This window comes from Brassica oleracea, chromosome C7 (assembly GCF_000695525.1).
Source record: "Brassica oleracea var. oleracea cultivar TO1000 chromosome C7, BOL, whole genome shotgun sequence".
Classification (NCBI taxonomy): domain Eukaryota; kingdom Viridiplantae; phylum Streptophyta; class Magnoliopsida; order Brassicales; family Brassicaceae; genus Brassica; species Brassica oleracea.
Window position 1 is genome coordinate 13,145,055 of NC_027754.1, and position 7,194 is coordinate 13,152,248.

Below are 7,194 nucleotides of genomic sequence, written 5' to 3' on the forward strand. Positions count from 1 at the left end.
GTAAAACCCCTCAACTATGTTTACTTAATGTAGAAACCCCTAAACTAAAGATTTACCGGTAGTATTGGTATTTATGACCTGTTAGAGTTTACTTCATTAAATAAAGTTAGTTTAGGGACTTTTACGTTAAATACTTAGTTTGAGGGTTTTTACCCAAAACAAACATAGTTGAGGGGTTTTAACGTTAAAAATCCTTTAGTATATATACTAAACTTAGAAAATGGCAGTGACTAAAACCATAATCTGACATTGATTACAAAGGGATTCTTTAGCAATGTATAACAAATACTAGAGCGCCAGTTGGTTGTAAACTTCAAAGTTATTGTAGAAATTCAGTTTGTGGATTACATATATCATGCATTTGATCCGGTTAGTGTTTCCTTCTCTTCAGTTTGTCAGTTGGAGAGATCTGCATCTAAGTCATGTATCAAATTCATGTTTACCATGTTCTCATGTATTGAGTTTTGAGTTTAGGATGATGAATGACACCAACCAAATCAGAAGTAGAGATGAGCTGGCATGTCATCTGTTCTGAAGCAATTTAGCATCACTTTTGGATCGTCGAATAATAACTGCTTTGTTTTTGCGTACTATCTCAAACCTGACTTAGATTCTATGAGATTTTTTTTTGAAGTTATTCTATATCTATCATATTTGTTTCTAACTGTTTAATAAGGTCTTGAAAGTCCATACCACAAAATTTATAATGGACCCCTGATTTCAAGGTAAAGTAAATTACAAAATGTTATCTTCCTTTGAATTCTATGTATGTTTAATGTTCGACCGATATTTTTTGCAGTTAGGGGCTCTCCAACAAGAAAATCCGGCATTGAGTATACTCTCAAGAAGCTACTGCAGCTTAACACAAATGAAGAGGTCTTCGATGCTCTCAAAACCCAGACTGTTGACTTGGTCTTAACTGCTCATTCTACTCAATTTGTTCCAAATGTTTTGAAGATCTGTAGAACTCTTCCAAGTCCCTGACACTTTAATTCTTGTGACTTTGTTTTGTAAGAATATTATCAGGATTCGTGATGGTTTGACACAGTTATTTGCAAAGGACACTGCTCTTATTGATAAACAAGAACTCGATGAAGATCTGAAACATAAAGGTATATGCTAACAAAGAACTCTACAAAGGCTTTTATTGAATATCTACTGAAGTCTAAAACAGTAAAACTCTGTTTTTGTTGCACCAGATTCAAGTTGCTTTCCACACGGATGAAATCCAAAGAACTCCACCTGCACAACAAGATGAAATGAGAGCGGCTTTGAGCTACTACCATGAGACAACCTGGAAATGAGTTCTGAAGTTCTTGAAGCGTGTTGCCACAGCTCTGAAGAACATTGGAATTAATGAGTGTTCCTTACGATGCACCTCTCATTCAAATCTATTCCTTGGATGGGTGGAGACCGTGATGGTACACTCTTAATTCTTTCTTTTCTTGAACATTTGCTAAATCCAGAAACTGGTGTGATGTATGCTTACTAGGTTCGAGGTGGGGAATCCATACACTCATTAACCATTCCTTTTTGCAATTTAAATTTGAAGAGTCTCATAACGGCTTTATATATCAATGACTGACTGCTAAGTCTTTTATAACTGATACTGAATCACAACTTTCTGATTCTCTCTTAGTTGTACAGTTACAATATTGAGCTGTTGAAAATTATTAAAGCACAATGCCATTACAAGATCTTCACTTCTTCATATATATGAATACTAGGAGGTTTCCGGCGCAGTTATAATAATTTTTTAAGTAATTGTTTTTTAATTTTAATTGATATTAAATATAATTAGTTTTAGATAGTAATTTTATTAGTTTAAAAGTTAAAACTATAAAGCCAATAATTTTAAATTTGGTTTAACTATTTTAAATTTAAATATATTTAGATTTAGTTAAATATTAGGAAAAAACCAATTTGTATTTTGCTTGAAAGATTGTAAGCTTGAAAGATTGTAAATAATAGATACAAGTATTTTTCGGAACGTCAGTAACAATGTATAGTAGTTACTGTGTAATGTGTTTTCGACTAATTCACAAACCTTAGAAACAGTATTTTAAGGATGACGGTTTCATGTACAATCAAATACAAATCAAATAATTCACTATGTATAATAAAAACCACAAGGTATGATTACTGAAAAAGCAAAGGAAATGATACTCACATAACCGAAAATAACAATATGCAAATGGTTCCAAATGTAGCAAATCATAAATGATTCTGAAAATATAAAGGAGTTAGAGCACAATGTCTAAGACACACGACAATGGTTTTGTAATTGCCAAAAAGATTCACTCCTTTCTAATATCATTGCTTCCTTTTTTCCTTAAGACAAAGCGCTTTCTGAAAATGCAGTTTGTGATATATACTACATAATAGCAACATGTCACCTAGAAAAGACACAACTACTCCAAATACACAGCTTCTTGGTGAACTAATTTCTTGAAATTGAATAATTACTCCAAATACAAGACAATTTATACAAATCGCAAGAATTTATTGACTTTATAAGTAGCAAACGGACAGTGCGATTTGTAACAAGATCCCAAGAGAAACAAAGGAGACAACACAACATAAACACATTACTTCTCAACAGAGAGAAAAGGATTTTAAAACCATTTTGATTATCTCTGAATCAACTTAAATAAACCCATAAATATTATTAAAAAAAAAAAAGGAAATCAGAAGTCTAAACAAAATACTAATCCTACATGATAACTAAATAGACATCAACATCATAAAAATAGACTAAAATATAATTCGAACCTAGAGATAATTTTTCCTCATTCATTATGTTTGTTGCACTATTCTTTTTTTATTGCCATATAAAATACACTTTAAAAAATATGCCTACATGTAGTAACATTACACTCTCAAAATTAAATAAATAATTAAAATTTACATGCATAAACACTTATGAATATAATAAATTATTAAGTTAATGTTACAGAAAAGAGAAACAAAAAAATAACATTAAATACAGAATAAAACAAAAAGAAAACAAAAAAAATACATAATATATTTCCAGAAAATTAAAATATATAAGTTGGGTGTGGCGCATAAAAATATCTACTATTTAGGCTAATTTTAGCATTTTTAGAGTGTATTTTAAATGATAATTTTTCAGATAAACAACATAAAACGCTAAACTACCTGAATGAAAACATTTTCTATGAAAGAAGAACAGTGCAACAAACATAATGAATGAGCGAAAGCTATCTCTAGGCTCAAATTATATTTTAATATATTTTCATGATGTTGATGTCAATTTAGTTATCATGTTCAAAAATTTAAAAAATCATATTTATAAATAAAAATAATTCAGTAAAAATTAAACTAAAAAATATTATCTCAAAAAGGATTTTGAGGTCTAATCTAAATGTATTGTAAAATTTATATCAAAATAAATTAAAATTTTTGTCCAAAAATATGTAAAAAAAAATACAAAATTTGTATATACTAAAGAAAATAAATAATTAACGAAACATTGTAGCTTGTGTGTGTAGCACTGAAACAGATCATCATATACTATCAAACTAAAAAAAATTAAAATATGTTTATGGTTTTTTATTTGGCTCAGTAAATCGCACTACAAATAACATTTTTTAAAAACTATTACCTCCAAGTTATCATATATATATATACAGTAGAACCTCTATAAATTAATACTCGATAAATTAATAATCTCTATAAATTAACAAATTTTGCCGGTCCCAACTTGGGCCGGTGTAAAATATGACACAAATCGATAAAATAATAAGATAATAATATTTTTAAAACTTCCATGTAAATATATAGTCCCATTAAAATTATAAATTAATAATCAATCTATATATAATTTTATATAAGTACAAAATAAACATTATATTATTCATTTTATATTCACAATGAAAATATCTTTATTTTTCTTAACATTTTAATATATTTTGATAATATTTAGTAAAATTATATCGAAAACCATTTAACAATCATATAAAACATAAAAATATACACTAAATAAGATAATAAAACAATATAAAAGTCAAATTTCTAAAATTTGAATAATGTACATACGATGAAATCAAATATTTTCGTATTTCATATATAAACATTTTAAAAATTGAAAAAAAATTAAATAAGGAAACTTTTGTAAATTAATATCTCTATAAATTAATAAAATTTCAAAGTCCCAACATTATTAATTTATAGAGGTTTTACTGTATATATATCATTTGATTTTTTCCATCGTTTACTTATAATATTATACCAAATAAGTTTGTGTAAAGATCAGTTCAGAGCATCACCATTCAATGCATTTTATGCAAAATTTAGGAAATTTCTAATTTGCTTTGTCAAATTCCAACTCCATCTTGAGTTGTTTAATAATTAACTTGAGAGCCTAAACTAATAATGGAAACATGTTTCAATTCTAACATACAAATAACATTACAAGGTTATATATTTTCTAATTTTATGTAAGATTAAACATGGAATCATTCATATTGAAATCCCCTACACATATCGCATTTCTTACAATAAATACTTATTTACAAAATAAAAAATACCAAACAAATTTTAGTTTTGAAAATAAACTATAGTTTCAAAAATGTAATAATATATCCAATCATTTTTATTGGTCATCAAACTTTACAAATATTTAAGTATTCAAAATTATTCCACATTCATATATATATATGTATGTATATGAAATGAAGGTTATTTACCTGTCCTTTCAATAATAATTTAAAATTAAAATCAGATGATGTATAAACAGATATATCGTACATTAAAAACATGAGTACTAAAAGATTAATAGAAAAATTAACTATGTTAACATCTTAATATATATTAAAATATAAATTAATGCTATTTTAAAAAAAATTATAATATTTCAAAACATTCTTTCTGATTTGTCAAAAATTATATTAAAACAAATTAATGATAAAACTTTTATATTTAAACTTAACATTAAAATATATAAGTTTTATAGACAACCAAACCGCGCGTAGTGCGGTAAAATCTCTAGTATATATAAAGGTTTAAAAACAATATATATAATAAAAGAAAAATCAAATGAATCCAACAACTTCCAAACACTATGCTACAAAGGTTCTTCTCCTTCGCCTTCTTTTGAAAGTTGAGAAATTTTATACAATAAGCAAGAGTATCCATCCTATGTGGACAGCAGCAATAACTCGTAAGAAGTCATGTTAGAGAACCCATTATTCGTCAAAGTTTTGAGGCTCATGTCTCCAACACCAGCATCTGCACTATCGAATCTTTGTCTCTTACTTGAGATGTGATGATACCGTACAACGTCTAAGCCACTGGTGTTGCCCAGTAGTACCATCTCCACCATATCGGTTTTTGCTACATACCTAAACTTATAAGTTAGATACATTCTTTTGGTTATTGATTATGTAAGGTGATGAAGATTGTTACTGGTTTTGGGGTGAGGTAACCGGAGAAGATATTCCAAAGACTAAGGAAAAAGGACGTGCAGATCCCAACGATCTGATAGTTCGGTGTGAAGGCCACAAATATGAAGATTGCAAATATATAATTGATTAATTAATGTCGATAATGTTCATAATCGTATGTGCACAATACTGTCATTCTTCAGAATTGGTTGGTGATCAAAGTAATAATTAACAAAGTACAACAAATTTGTATTAGCTAGTTAAAAATATATGTTATAGGTGTCTTTGGATGTCACATGCTAATACATGATATGTAACTGAAGTTTTTTCTCACATAATCTACGAAATAGGCTTGCGTGATTATTATATCATCCATCTACTACAAATTCTTCTTGTTTTTATGTATATAATAACATTAACTATTTACTGTAGTGGGCACTAATTCATGCTAAGATGTTTTGATACGAAGATCACTTAGTTCGTCTTGTTTCAGTATAATGGCTCTTTTATTCTACGGCCACTTCCAAAGCCATGTCAGAGATGAACTCATAAAGATTATATAACCACCATAATATAAAAATCCATGTATCAAACTAAAAGCAGAAAAGCAATAATAATTCAACTTCTAATACCATATTAAAAGAATTCACAGATGGCTCACTTCGCTCCTCAAACTGAGTTCAAATCTCTCTCTTCCACTCTGTTTTAAGAAATTTTTCTTTTTCAAAATAAAATAAAATATTAAAAACTTGATATCATAGGGAAGTTCAATGACCATTCAGATGTGCTGCGGAATATCTATTGCCATACACCAATAGAAAAAACTAAAACAGATGCAAACCGATCAAACATAATTTAAATAAAAATTCATTGATCGTATGTGCACAATACTGTCATAGAATTAGCTGAAAGTTATCATTTTACGGAGGAGTCTTATTCTTCAACCATCATCTCCCAAGACGTAACACAGACTCAATCTCTCTGGAATAAATTGGATATTTTAGTTGATAAACAATTAACCAGTAGTTTTCAGAAATGGTTTATGGAAAGACAACAAAATCAGAGGTCCATCGGTTGCATAGTGGTGATCTACTTCAGCAAGCCCTTGTCTAAGACCATCTAAGAAGCCTTCACAGAATTCAACTTGGCAAAGGAACTTATTGGTTTACATTGTCAGAGCACTTATGATAGTGATGATGTCAGTAATCGACTTCGAGATCTGTTGAAAGGGGAGCCTGCATGGTGAAGGAGACCTTAAACATATCTCTGGCGACTCCTCTTATCTTCCTCTGCGTCGTATTCTCGTCCACCACGGGCTCAGTCTCCCTTCTCATCCCTCTTGTCTCCTCACCTCGACACAAACCACCGAGTGATCACGGCGCACTAAAATTTCAGCCACCGCATCTGTAGTTGTTATTCCTAACTCGCCTCCCATCTCGATCTCTGCTGTGATGGCTATTACCGTTTTCTCTAATTATTGGAGGGGCCCCAATTATCAGCTTTGGTTACAATATAAAAACTCAGAGAATGGAATGATATAGTCTCATGTAGAAGTAGTGGTTGCCTACAATCTATGGCCGTGTAATGGATGGATTATCACTACAAGAAAACAACGGTATTCTGACGGACATTCCGACGGAAAATGAAATCCTCGGAATATACCGAGGAATTTCTGAGGAAATTCCGAGGAAACACAAAATTGGGGTTCCTCGGAAAAAACCGATGAATTCCGAGGAAATATTATAGCCGTTGGAGAGCCGTTGGGGGATTTTACAAAATTCCGAGGAAA

The 7,194-nt window shown here is 29.7% G+C and overlaps 1 long non-coding RNA gene across 4 annotated transcripts; it reads left to right on the plus strand.

Annotated features, from left to right (window-relative positions):
* The first annotated feature begins 316 nt into the window (after window positions 1-316).
* On the plus strand, window positions 317-1,526 carry LOC106304242. Of its 4 annotated transcripts, none has more exons than XR_001262673.1 (5): window positions 317-369; window positions 475-725; window positions 800-912; window positions 1,016-1,112; window positions 1,200-1,526. It is a non-coding gene; the product is annotated as an uncharacterized LOC106304242 (long non-coding RNA). The 4 variants fall into 4 exon arrangements; XR_001262674.1 differs by having other exon boundaries at window positions 331-587; window positions 677-725; XR_001262672.1 differs by having other exon boundaries at window positions 331-725.
* The last annotated feature ends 5,668 nt before the right edge of the window (window positions 1,527-7,194 follow it).